At 27.4% G+C, this 14,484-nt stretch overlaps 1 protein-coding gene across 3 annotated transcripts in view; it reads left to right on the top strand.

Annotated features, from left to right (window-relative positions):
• The window catches only part of LOC129963523 (G-protein coupled receptor dmsr-1-like), a 120,247-nt gene that overhangs the window by 28,676 nt on the left and 77,087 nt on the right, over nucleotides 1–14,484 (top strand). Inside the window, exon 1 of one of the 3 annotated variants that reach the window (XR_008783986.1) lies at nucleotides 8,782–9,057. The exons of the other annotated variants lie outside the window; for them this stretch is intronic. The gene's annotated coding sequence lies outside the window, so the exon portion shown is untranslated. Of the gene's footprint in view, nucleotides 1–8,781; nucleotides 9,058–14,484 lie in introns of those variants that run through there. 3 annotated transcript variants of the gene reach the window in all.

Here is a 14,484-nt window from a genome sequence, read left to right as displayed (position 1 = left end):
AAATTAAAACTTATTGTCTTTTCCTTTCTTATTTACAAGAAAATTATTAAAATTTTAAATAGAATGAAATCACATGCAAGACTAAATTAAGTAACTACATTATTATGTTCATCTAAACATTTGTTATTGTTTCTTATTTCACTCAATTCACAACTTATAACCTAATATTTCAATGTCTGAACAAAAGGAAAGATTGACAGCAAAATTTTTTCAGAAAACTTGTTTAAAAGAAAGAACTGAAAAAATGAGTGTATTTTTATATGATCTAACATCATAAAAAATACACGCATTTCCATTTTGTTTGAAAATTTGAAATATTTGAATCTGCTTACAAAAATGTAGCTCAAAAACTTTAAGTCTGTAAATTAATATGCATCTTGAAATTATTTGCATTTATATGTGAAATTTACTTGGAAATTTATATGTGAAATGAAATTCATAATTTGCCTTCATATTACATTTTCATAAAACTTTCTTCACTTATTCTTTAGAATGGACATTCTGAAATTTTATTGAACAAGAAATTCATATAAATAGATAAAATGAAAGGCAAAATATTTATTCCTGTGCAATATCTGTAATGTTTAAAACTATAACTTCAAAATCTTAAGTTTATTTCAATTCTATCAAAGAATCATTCCCTATCATTATATATCATTTTTCTCTATTAGTAGATAGTATTTTATTAGCATTGGGTAAAATCTGCTTTTGTATTTTAAAATATTTCGTTACATACCACTAAGGGATTTCTCTAACCATGTTCTCTTTAACAGAGTTAGAGAGAAATCTTGTCTGTGAAACCCATGCGATAGGAGAATTTGCCATAATTCTCGAAGCATGTTTGAATGAAACCTGGCACGAAACTGCTGTGCCGTTCGTGAGTTTACCATAATATACTAACCGTATTAGAGAGAAATCTTGGTCTGGGATCAGAAGCTGCGTCAGAAATGTCTAGCCATATTAGATAATGTATATACTAACCTTATTAACCTCAATATGTTTCATTAAAATTTACTATAATATTTGTGCTATATTAAAGCAAAATTGTGTTTTACATGTGTCATATCACATGAGGAGAACTTTTAAATAAAAGAAAAATCATATCTATTATCATATTTATCGTAAACTTTAAATAAAAAAAATCAATACAGTTTCTCCTCGAATTGAGACCGAGTTCTATTCCAGTTGACATGTCATGCATGAGCTGGATTCCTACTTTTAAGCATGAGTTTTATTTATTTATAAAATGATTCTTAAAATGCCAAGACACAGTATGCATGATTATTGCATTTTGTGTAAAACGTATATGTGTTCTTTTCTATACAAGTGTTTTAAAAGCAACGTGAATTAAATGTATTGCGAATTAACGTGAATTAAATGTACGTGAATTAAATGTATTATTAATACTTCCGCTGTCAACGATTGTTGCCACTATGGTCTAATAATAGTTTGTAATCGTATGGAATATATTTAACTATTCACTGTATCTTGTTTCATGTTTTATGTGGATGCTGATTTTTGATTTTGCATCACAAAAAATAGTTTCAACAAACAATCAGATTAGATATGGATATGAAATACATTCTTACTTAAAATAATATATTTTCTTCCATTACACGATTAAAGTAAATACTATTTTTATTTATAGTATTTCATTTTTAATGCTGTAAACATATAAATTTGAAAAACTGTTTCTATGGCGGAAAACAGAATTTTCAAATCAAGTTATTCTTGTCTAAAATATCAGTCTAATATATTTCTGTTTGTATGAACAAACACTAATATTACTTTTGATGGCAGATATTGAGATCCTAATGTGTATACTTTTAATTTTCACCGTGAAATATTTTGTTTTTCTACATTTTAAAAGACTGAATCTTTTATATGACCTACATTTATTTCTTTTCCATAGAGAGAAATATCAATGCATTTCTGTACAATTTTATAGGAACTATAACATTAACAAATGTGAACACATTGAAAAGCAACTCTAACTGTCACAATGACTATATCACACATTGAAACGAAAAGACCAAACAAATATATTTTATTTCGAACAAATTCGTTCAATAGTAAAAAAAAGTATTTCACTTCGAATTGTATCAGTAATGGAAAAGAGAGTAAACAATAATAGTTTTGCAAATTTTACAGAGATGTACTATATAATCTTGTACAATATGCTATACAGCCCTATATAGTTCAATGTAATATTTTATAGCATTAAAATTATACAACTTTTTATAAATCTATGCAAAATTCTATATATGTGCTCTAACTTTATTTGTTTTTTAAGTTACGCTTCTTTCTATGATCTGACTGTATAAAGAAACTATCATTGGATTATAAAAATAACATAATTGGGTTTAATACTCACATGTAATATTTCTTGATAAGTCTTTAATTAAATGCAGTTTTTCTATCCATTTAATAGTTTGCATAGCTGCAATGCATTTTACCTCATTGGGCTAAACAGACCTTGGATTAGAAAAGTTCAGCATTTAATTAAATGAAATGTGAGGGTCTTATAATTCCATATGTTTACAGAAAAGTTTGCATTTTAATTTATAGTAGTTTGGGCTTTTTATTAAAATAAATTTCCATTCAATAGATTTCAATGTTGAAAATACGAACGAGATACGAGATAAAAAAAACGAGTATCACGAGGAGATCTCGAATATTTATTATATTGTTTAGTTTTTGAAAATAAAACCCTAAATGGATAATATTATTAAAATTATTATTCACGTTATTATTTTCAATGCTTTGAGCAACGTTTATGAAATTTATATTGTTTTCACCATATTGCACAATATGTTAACAACATACATACTTCATCCTTCAAATGTAAAACGTGATATCAGTCGAAAAAACATAAGCCATGTGATCTAAGTAATCTAACGTCATCGGCATGAAAAAACAAAAGATCAAGCATATTTTGTTTACAGAAAGTTACTGAATAGTTTTTGGCCAATATCATGATACTTACATATCAGACAAAAACAAAACCACTTGATGAAAGTAACAACAACAACCAAGAAAAGAGTTAATGTAACATTGTTTGACAGTTTGCTATGAAGAAGGGAAGGAAAGTTAATATTCTTATCATGACAATATTATGACGCTGGGTAATAAATTACATCTAACGCCACATAGTTATCAGAATGTCTCACAGCAAATTCGGTTTTCGTATAAAGCGAAATAATCCAGAAGTTCCTGCAGAAAATAATATATTGCAATATTTATTTTTATATCATTTGTTTTTAAATGCTAATTTTTTTTTTAATTTTCCCGAAAGTGAAGTATATCAGAAGATTGAAAGATAAAAATGAATATTATTAAGTGGTTGTATCCATTTGGAAGTACCTGAAAAATTTGGAGCTGAAACAGAATCGGATATAAAAATATATATTGAAATTCAAATTTCATTAGAAAGAAATTTCTTAATTATTCGTTCTGTATTTTTTCCGCCTTAGAAATTCCCTTTAATAATTCATAAATTATTCAAAATTAGTAAATTTACTGGCAGAAACATTATTTCGAATAGCATTCGGCTTGTTTGAATAGTATTTTATATATGTATGTCCAGTTATATGAAACAGTTACAATTAAATGACATAATAAACGGAGTAAGATATTTTCAATATTAAAAAGGGGAAAGTCTGCAAAATGGCACCATTTTTCAAACCGTCTAGCTATTAAAAAGAGATGAGCATAGTTTGACAAGCCATAGATTCCACATACATGACGATTAACGAGGTTATTACTTAAATCTTGCAACATCATAGGTATTATTTATACAGTGAAGACTCGAAATTTTTGCCATGTCCAGGAAAGGAGATTATGCCATGTTATGCCTCTTATCACTGCATACGATTGAGATACAATTATCTGATTTTTCAGATAATACTTCTTTATTCTAGAATATCATTCAAAGAATATTTTCTGTGTGAACTCGCATTGTTGTCCATAAAAATATCACTAGCAACTCCATATAAATTACTTCCTTAATATTCAAGAACCTCATTTCTTTATTGCTATGAACAGAAGGTCACATAAGTTATATCTAAGACTTGCTGATGTTTCAAACACAATCATTCAAAGGCTTTTCCCCTACTCACGTATTCCTCTTGTACTGTTACTGAAGGATTTCACTGGATTTCTTCCTTACTGAAGGATTTTCACCAGAGAAGTCGATTTACTTTATGATGGAGGAGTACTGTGACCTCTTCGTATTAGGACAGCAAGACACGCCTTCAGATGAAGTATGGAGTCTCGAACCGTCATTGACGAGGAATTCGTCTTTATCTTGTTGAAATTAATGGTAACGTTCCACATAAAAGCCAAACTCTTCTGAGATATTGTAGGGAAGAGTAGACTTTGAAGAGGAAGACTTTGAATCACAAGGAGTGAAAATCCTTTTGAGCAAATTATCTATAAATAGTTTGTTTACAAATTATTGCTACAGTTGCAACAGAGGGTTCCCAACAACAGCAGGTCTTGGAGATCAGGAAGGCAGCCAGGTCTTCATAATTTCGTGCATTTAATTGTTGTCGTGCTGTTTCGTTTCGTTAATGATCATACATATTTTGTTGAGTGCACGATTTTTAAGCCACATGCCGCTAATCTAGAAGAATTGAACTATTTAGAATTGATTCTATCACTGGAATTCCTTATTCGTGTGGCTGTTTTTCACCAATCTGCGTCTAAGTTTTACAAGTTTACAAACAAATTTTTACAAGCTTATAGTTTCAAACCTACCGATAGCTCTCCATATCAATATATCTTTAAGCTCTTTTGTGCTCAATTGCTTCTGAAATTGTTCTGTCTAGAACGCATCTACCAAAAATGGAAATCTTAATATTATTTCTAATTTTCTTCTTTTAATAAAAACTATTCTTTTAAATGTTTAAAAAATATAGGTGATTTTTCTTCTTTAATAATTCTACAAATTTTATCGAACAAGCATTTTAAAAATATCTTGTTTTATATAGAAAAATTGCAAAACATTTTATTTTAAAATGTCAGTTACCCTTAGAATAACTGAATGCGTTTTAGAAATATTTGCAATAGAATAACTAGATATTCTTTTTTAAAATTGAATCAATAATAATTTCTATTACGATGAATTTCTATCACATATATCCTAAACAGAGAAAGGAACTAAGACAAGGCTAACATCATGTATAAGAAGAGGTTTTTTATTTTTAATTTCATTTTTTTCTCTTCCGGGTGGCAGGCATGATTATCTACAAGACACAACACGGCACAAAAGCAGAAGTAAGAAAAAGGGAAGAATGAAAATGATCACTAGTCTTATATAACATGGGACTTTGGCCGGAAGTCATGGGATTTTCGCCACGTGCCGATTGAATATATGTGTTAATCTTTGAGAAGAGCAACGGAAGTATCACTTTCACTCGATGCGTAGAATTGATTGCGCAGTACATTTTACACAGCTTCATCCGTGGAATGAGATCAAGAAATAAGAGAATATTTTACTATGGGCTAAATTAAGATAAAGCTTTGGAAATTGATTTAAATTAAGAGTTTAAAATATCATATATATGAAAGTAAATTCCTTTGTAATAATACAAAATTCATTTTCTCAATCAAATATATATTATAAATAATTTTAGGATTTGATTCATACAGCAATGCATTTATTTTCATGAATTACAACCATGAAAATGATGGCGGGTCTTTGTTTATAATATTTTAAAGAATATTTTGTTGAAGAATCTGTTTAAAAGAAAAATTACGAAAAAAACTTCAAATAGGTAATTTAAGTACAATTTACTTAATTTGTATAATTCAAAATATTTCGCAGAATAATTTGTTAATAAAATAAGCTAGTTTTTATTAACATAGTTAAAATAATTTTTGCAAAATATTACTTTGTGGACAAACAAAAATGTCCTCTAAGGTGCTATGTTGGTTTCATCAAAACTTATATTTTATTCATGATGAGTGAATCCGATATTTTACCTGGCGCAGCATAGCCAAATATGGCTCTTGGGCCAGAATTCACAAAACCAAAACCGATATTTTACCCAATTTGTTATTTTAGTGCCGACTAGAAATTTTAATGCGTATTTTCACGCATTCTGTAAGAAAGGACGAAATGATATTCATGGAAATAGAGGGACTCTAACTTAGATTTCTTTTTATTTATCTTAACTGTGAATTTTTATTTCCTACCAAAATAATATATCTCTACGACGCCTACAGAATGCAAATATAAAAATGAAAATCAAATTTGCATGATTTTTTTCAAATTTTAAGGAGGAAAAATTTTGTATTTGTCATGCTATTTTGAATCAGAATATCTATCATTTTGCATTTTCTATGCTGTTAATGTGCTATAGAAAAAAAATGAATTCATGCAAATATTTTCGTATATACTTAATGATTATTTAATAAAGGTTTTTAGTCATTTATTTCTTTATTTTCATCTAAAGATGATAAATTCCTTACTATCATCGACCCTAAATTATTTTTAACAGAATGTTGTAATGAAATATTACTCCAAAATATTGCATTTTTGAACTAATAATTTATTTTCCAAGCTATATTAAAAAAGATATTCTAATAAATTTTATATAAAATATTGTTGTCACAAAATAATAAAATCGCATAACAATATCACAACCACATAATAAGCGTAACATGATATATAATCTAACACAGAAGATTCTTCCAGCAGAAACCTTTATATATTAATTTAATATCAATATTTACGATTTAATTTTTAGGATAATTTTTAATATGTAATGCGAAATATATTCACATTTCAAATAAAAAACATTAAAACAAATGAATTAAAAGTCTTGTTCTTGAGTATCAGGTTTGAAGAAAAATAAATGAAATTTCTTTTGTTTTATGAATATTAAGAACAAAGAACATAATATAGCTATATATAATTGTAAATTAAGTATTTTTCATACATGGAAATCATTTAAAAAAAGATTTAAAAAAAACATTACTTTTTTCAGTAAAACTGCAAATATAAACGTAAATTATTTATTCATCATTACTTCTTATCTTATTTAGTTTCAAAACTCAAGTACAAAATTTAATAATTATTAATGATTATTAAAACCTAAAATACAATCTTTATAAATCAGTTATCATTGTTGGATGTGTTTGTAATTTTAATTATAATTGTCTTTATTTTATTACACTGGGCTGTTCTAGGAATGTTCTTACAAATGATGTAACTATTTGATTTTTGCGATTGCACCGGGAGAATAATTTACCCCACGCCTCATCATATATTGCTTCTGAAATTGGAATATGCTTAATGATATTAGCTGGCTCGACATTTAAAAGTTCTATCAAATATTTAAATTTCTTATTATTGGCCAACGAATGATTATTATGCACCGTCACAAGATACAAATCTTTAAAATTGAGCCAATTGGTATATTTACCGTTGAAACTAGGAATGTTTAAACATGGAAATTTAAAGTTTGTCCAACTGGCTTGGAATTAACAGTCGGTTTAGTTTAGTTATATTAACATCCCGTTGTAAAGCAACACTAGGGCTATTTTGGGATGGACCTCGTAATTGTGAACCACGGTCCGATGACGAGGACGACACCTAAGCTGGCACCCCCTCTCCACACCACACCAACGCGAGGACGTTTGGCATGACGGATTTAACGTGCAACAGACCCCCTTACACGACGGTTCTTCGGTGGAATCGGGTCTCGAACCTCAAACTCTCCGGCTCACATGCCGAGACCTTACCACCAAGCCACCGCGGCCGGAAATTAACAGTCGGAGTAACTCCGTTCAATGCCTCAATGACAGATTGATATATCACTTTCGTTTCGAAATATTTTGTTTCAAATTCGGCAATTTCCGAATCTTGTTCGGTTAAAGCTGCATCGTATTCGTCAAATTCTTTATATGTTTGCTCAAGTGTCTTCAACCGCGCCTTTTTTTTCAGTAAGGATTAATTGAGTATTAAAGCCATTGCGTAAACGAGTTAGAGCTGGATTAGCTCGTCCTCTCAACTTTTTAATGTCCGATTCGCTCAATACACTCATTGCGAAACTGAGTTATAAACAAACTAAATATCAGCCACTTTTCACTAAAAAAAATTCATAAGAGCTTGAAATATGAAGAGTTTTTACTTATCTGTCAGAACAGCATCCATACTCGCAACATGACAGTTGAAGGCAGTTTCCACTAAACTGGCCTCATCTGGGGAACCAAATGATGGTTACAGATCAAATTAAAAGCTTCTAAAGGTACAAACACGTTTAATTTCTATTTAGTATAAAAGTTTTACAGAACGCCTGCAGCAAATTGCGACTCTGGCTAACAAAAAGCAACATAACAGCCGTTGCCAAGAACATAATACAAATTGATTGCCAGATTGGTTGCCAGATACAATATCATACATTTAAATGATAATAATAAAAAAAACACAGAGACACCACAGAGGAAAAAAACACGAGAACAAAACTAATAAAATAATGACAATTATAATTAAAATTACAAATATATCCAACATCCTTAGTTATTAAAAGATAGTGAAAAATATCTATAAAGCATTTATGTGAGAAACTTTAAAATCTACAAATTATTTTTCAGAATATGATTTGTATGGCGCGGAATAGTTGAAATCAAACCCTTGGCAACTCATAGCATTTTGAGGTTGTCTTTCGTCGCTGGAATTCGGAAAAAGTTGTTAGTCTCTTAAGCGAGAAATGCCATTAGGTCAGTTGCCTAACCTTTCAAAATAGTCCATGAACGAGAATGTGAGATGGCAATAATTAATCAAAGTGTGAGAAGGCACACAGCTGCATTTAGATGCCGAGAGATTGTGCAAGTTGTTAATTCCGGAACTAGGAATTCGTTTAAACCATTCAAGAGGACTGGCTGGCACTTGATTTCGTTTATATGCTTGCCAGATACGCTGAATGTATGCGTGTTTCTGTCTGCTAGCCTCATTAATATGTTAATATAGTGAATAAGTGACACTTTTAGGCACTTCAGTATCTCGATTTCGTGCATTACGTGAAGAAGATTGAAGTATACGTTAGGAAAGTAAGTATATTTATTAATTTTAGAAATATACATTTGCGGTCTGATTTTTTCAGTATATTAAGCTAAGTAATTCAGTGACAATTCGGTTAAATATTTGTTTTGTTAATGAAAGATATAAATATATTTATTTTAAAAATGAGGATAACAGCTTTAATTTATTCAATATTTGGGATTTCGTAGTCAAGCGAATATTACTGAAACATTTGTTTTGATGATGATGCAGTTAATCACAGAGCATTGAATTTCGTAATTAACTTACATTAACTTCGATTGTTTATTTATTTTAGAGTCACCGAAGTGATTAAGAATGCTAACATCTTTCTAAAATTATACAAAATTTTATACTAATATCCAAATTATATGTTAATCTGTGAAATCCTATTCCAATTCATGTTTAACATTCTTAAGGGATGTTTCTGTATCTCATTTTCAACAACAGGCAACATAAATTTGATCATTCTGAATTATACGTTTTTAATTCCGTTTACTTGATTTTGAAAAAAAATATGACTCCAAGTAAATAAATGAATATATCATGGCACAATTCACCAGTTACCTGTTTCCAGAATTTAAGTTTTAGTAAAATAATCTTGGCACATTAAAAATAAATAAATTTGGAATTTGGATATCGACTTAAAAAATATTGGTCATTAATATCCTCAATTGGATTTTACATATTTTCGTACAATGAGAAACTGAAATGAAAAACCGTTTATTTTTAAAATGATATGCTTCAGAGATGGATAGAAACTGTATCTTTTTCTATTAATAAAGTTCGTTTTAAAAGAGTCTAAAAGCATAAATCATTGAATGATAAGTAGCATGATCTTATGTTTTGATTCAGAGCATTGAAATAAAAACATTTATAAGAAAGCATATTTAAGCATAAACATTCATTAAAGAAAGAGAATGAATAACTAAAAAATATCGTAACACGTGGAAATGTTATATAAAAGAAATATTTTAATCTTTATTGTAAACTTATGCGAATTGAATTTAAAGCATATAAGTTGGAGAAACTTTTTGATTTATTAAGGTGTATGTACACACTTGAAACTTCGAAAATCGTTCAAAATATCGAATATTTTTTTATTGCTTAATAATGTTCTCTGATCCTTTAGCTTTCAAACGATACCAAGATGTTGTCAATATTCGAAATATTTCTCAAGTTATAATTATTTTCTTGAAGTGCTTTCATTAAAAACTCTAGTCACGGTTTTTTTAAAACTCATTTTATGAAGAATGATATTTTTCCACTACGTTACTTCATTCAAACAATCATAACTCAACAAGAAATAAACCAAATACAATTATTTATATATGAAAATAATCTGTAGGAAATAGCGGATGTTTTGTGCCTCAATCAAAGTTATATTTATAGAAATAAATTTTTAATAGCTATTTAAATGTTAAAATTACAGAAAAAATCTCGCTTTTTCTATTCATCGTTGAAGAAAAAATTGTTAAAAAAAGCTATATATTTTTATAACTTAATTGAGGCAGACAGCATGAAGACTAATATTAGGCATAGTTTCCAACTAGAATTGAGGGTCTGTAAAAATTAGAATTTAAGATATCATGTTTCAAAAATATGTTAATTAACACATTAAATATTATTTAATTAATTAATAATTAATGAAATATGTTTTTTTCTCACTGAAATGAGTTTAAACATATATTAATGACCTATTGCGAAAAAACTGGATTTTTAAAGTTAAAATTTAAAAAAAAAATCTTCTAGTGTGTAAGTACACCTTAATCATTAGAATTTTTTAATATCCTTTTGCAAACATGAAATAAGAATATTTTTGTATTGATACAATTGCTCTTTTCCTGATAGCTCTCTATAAAATTAAATGCCAAATTTGAAGAACCCGTCATGCTAAATATATATTCGAAAATAATTTATTCCTTAATCTCGCACGATACATTTTACCAAGAAACTCCCTATGGGGTGGAGGACATCAGATCATGTTGACGAGAAGTTGTCAGGTTAGTAAGATCCTCTAAGCTGAAGAATATAGAAATGGTAGAATCACCATTTTGTAGATTTTCCAGTAACGGAATTTACCTTCTACTAGATGAATTGTTACAAGAGTAGATGATGCCTATTATATTTTTATAGCCATTTTAAAATACGTATCACTGGACATTCAAATTTATTGTCAAACCTTTTCGGTCGGAGTGATTTCTTTGCTCAAAAAGAACGGAAATTGTTAAAATATATGCTTGTGATGCAGTGATTTATAAGTTTGATGCCTAAATTTTATTAATTTGGATAAAAGCTTCAGAAGTAACACAAAAGCAGTCTGTGACAAATTTTAAAATATATATACTGAAACAAATTATAGTCTTATTAAAAAAACATTGGAATACTATAGATTATTATAAATTATTAGATTTAAATAATACTTATTCTTAAAATACCTAAAACATGAGATAACTCATTCATCACTTCATTTTTTAATTGTAATTGCTTCTAAAATGCAGCAAAAACTTCAACAGTTTGTGTTTTTACTAACTCTTCTTGATAAAAAGCAGTCAGCTAAAACAATTTAGCAAATTCTTATAAAACAAAATAATAACTGCTGAAATCAAATAATTTCTGGGATATATGAAGTAAACAATTATTTCAGAACCGATAATGAGCAAGCATTTTATGGTAACATTTATATTAGGTTGCTTGAAAATTATCATCCTAATATTTGATTAGACTACTGAAATATTTTTTTTTCGAGCACAACAATTAATTATTCCTTATTTTTCATTCTTGTTTGCTGATTTTAGTAAACTCATTTTAGCAAAGAAAAACTGAGAGCCATAAAAAAATCTTGTTAGCTATCAGGATGATAAATGTAGTTAATTAAAATAGATGACAACAGTAGTTAAAAATTGCTCCTTTATTCTTACTGTGCATTGTTATTTTGCTGATCAAGGGAATTAGTATGCAGTACTGCCGTAAATGAATCTTATTTTATTACATTTTGGAAAATAAGTATTAGCTATTAATGCTTTGAGATTATATTTTATTGTAGTGCAACACCATTAGTTAAAAAAGAAAAAGCAAACGAAAATATATTAATAATATAAATTCGTTGAATAAAACATTCATTTTCCTTCATATGATACTCCATTTATTTATTAGAAGGAAAAAATATTTAATTTGCCTGAAATATTAAATTAAAATAAAATTAAATTTAAAATTTGGTAGTATAATATAGACATTTGAAACCAAATAATGAATCATAGCTATTATAAACCATAATTTTTAGGAGAATCCTAACAATATAAAATAAAAATTATTCAGGATTTATTTGGGATCCTTTTATCAATTGTGGAAAAGTTTTTCTAAACTGTTATACATAATTTGTGTTTAATTATTTTTCGAATATATTTAAAGTTATTAATTAAATATAATATAAAAAAAATGAAATTAGAAACACAGACCCTAATTTTCTTTTTAAGAAATAAAATTTTATTTGAAATATTTAAATTTTAATTTATAGTACAGATTAGATTTTAGTTCCAACACATGAAAAAAGTATCCTATCCTAAAAATTTTATTTTACTCTCGCTAATACTTTTTTTTTGTCTCTCAAATTCTATACAATTACATCTAACATCTTTGAAAACTTTGAAAACTAATTAAATAAATGTTGTTATTAAGGTGTACGTACACACTTGAAGATTTTTTTTTAATTTTAACTTTAAAAGTCCAGTTTTTTCATAGTAGGTCATTAATATATGTTTCAACTCATTTCAGTGAGAAAAAACCATATTACACTCATTATTAATTAATTAATTAATATTTAATGAGCTAATTAGTCTATTTTTTGAAACATAATATCTTAAATTCTAATTTGCACAGACACATAATTCTAATTGGAAATTATGCCTAATATTAATCTTCATGTTGTCTGCCTCAATCAAGTTATAAAAATGTATAGTTTTTTTTAAACAATTTTTTCATCAACGATGAATAGAAAAAACGAGACTTTTTCTGTGATTTTAACTTTCAAATAGCTATAAAAATTTATTTCTATAAATGTAAGTTTAATAATTCAGGCACAAAACATTCGCTATTTCATACAGATTATTTTGATATATAAATAATTGTATTTGTTTCATTTCTTGTTGAGTTATGATTGTTTGAATGAAGCAACATAGTGGAAAAATAACATTCTTCATAAAATGAGTTTTAAAAACACCGTAACTAGAGTTTTTAATGAAAGCTCCCCAAGAAAAATAATTATAACTCGAGAAATATTTCGAATATTGATAACATCTTGGTAAAGTTTGAAAGCTAAAGAATTAGACAACATTATTAAGCAATAAAAAAAATATTCGATATTTTGAACGATTTTCGAAGTTTCAAGTGTGTACATACACCTTAATAAAAAGAAATTAAAAAAATATGTTTATAAGTACGATTTAAAATATAAACATATCAATTTAAATATTTTAATTCATGAAAATTTTAAATAATTTTTTAAAACTTTTCAGTAAATGGAAAATGCAAAAATAAATAAATAAATAAATTATAATCACTTAGAAATGCGATCTCAGCACTTAAAAATTTAAATCTCCCCAAATCCAGAAGAAAGCATGATTTGAATTATGTTCTTTTGCGAATGCTACTGAAAAAAAGGGATGGGTTAAACTAAAATTTTTAGGGTGGTTTAGCACCAATTTTTTTAATTTATATAAAATGTGGATGGAATTTATTAAATGGGAATCTGTCTTCTGATTATCTGTATATAGATGACAGAAAACACCAGAAACAAAGAAAGCTAGATGGCTGAAATTTAGCTTAATTCTTTTTCTTTAAGATTTAGATGTACATTAAATTTTGGACCAAGCTTGTCAATTTCATGACCATGTGATTTATTTCGCATACATAAATCACCATAAGTCGAAAGCTGTGTTTTAGAAACATGATTTTTTGTATGTTATCATCCCAGTAGCACTACAATATTTGAGATATATTAAGCAGTATTGCGAATACTAAGAATACGGTATCTATAAAATTGTATAATATGTAACAATATTCAAAAGATACTGAAAATTTTAAAAACATTGACATATTAAACTCTCCACGAAAATTATTTGTTTTAATTTAATTAATTTAATTTGAAATTTTATTCCAAAAAATTAGAATTGGAGCCATTTTTCGTTAAAAATATTATGTTCATTGTATAAATTTGCTCAGTATTTTGAAAAAAAAATATATTGAAACTTCTATATTGAAAAACATTAAGCAATGTTATGAAAATTTTATTGTAAATTCTACGGTTATGAACGTTGATCAATCTTATGATGAAATTACTTTAAATTATGTAACTTACAATAGTTTATTATTCATTTTTATATATTTTACGTGAACTGCTCAGAAAAATCAGATATAATTAAGATTATGTTGATTTTAAT

Source organism: Argiope bruennichi, chromosome 3 (genome assembly GCF_947563725.1).
Source record: "Argiope bruennichi chromosome 3, qqArgBrue1.1, whole genome shotgun sequence".
NCBI lineage: Eukaryota > Metazoa > Arthropoda > Arachnida > Araneae > Araneidae > Argiope > Argiope bruennichi.
The sequence above is the reverse complement of the archived record's forward strand: the minus strand, read 5'-3'. Positions and strand labels throughout refer to the sequence as shown.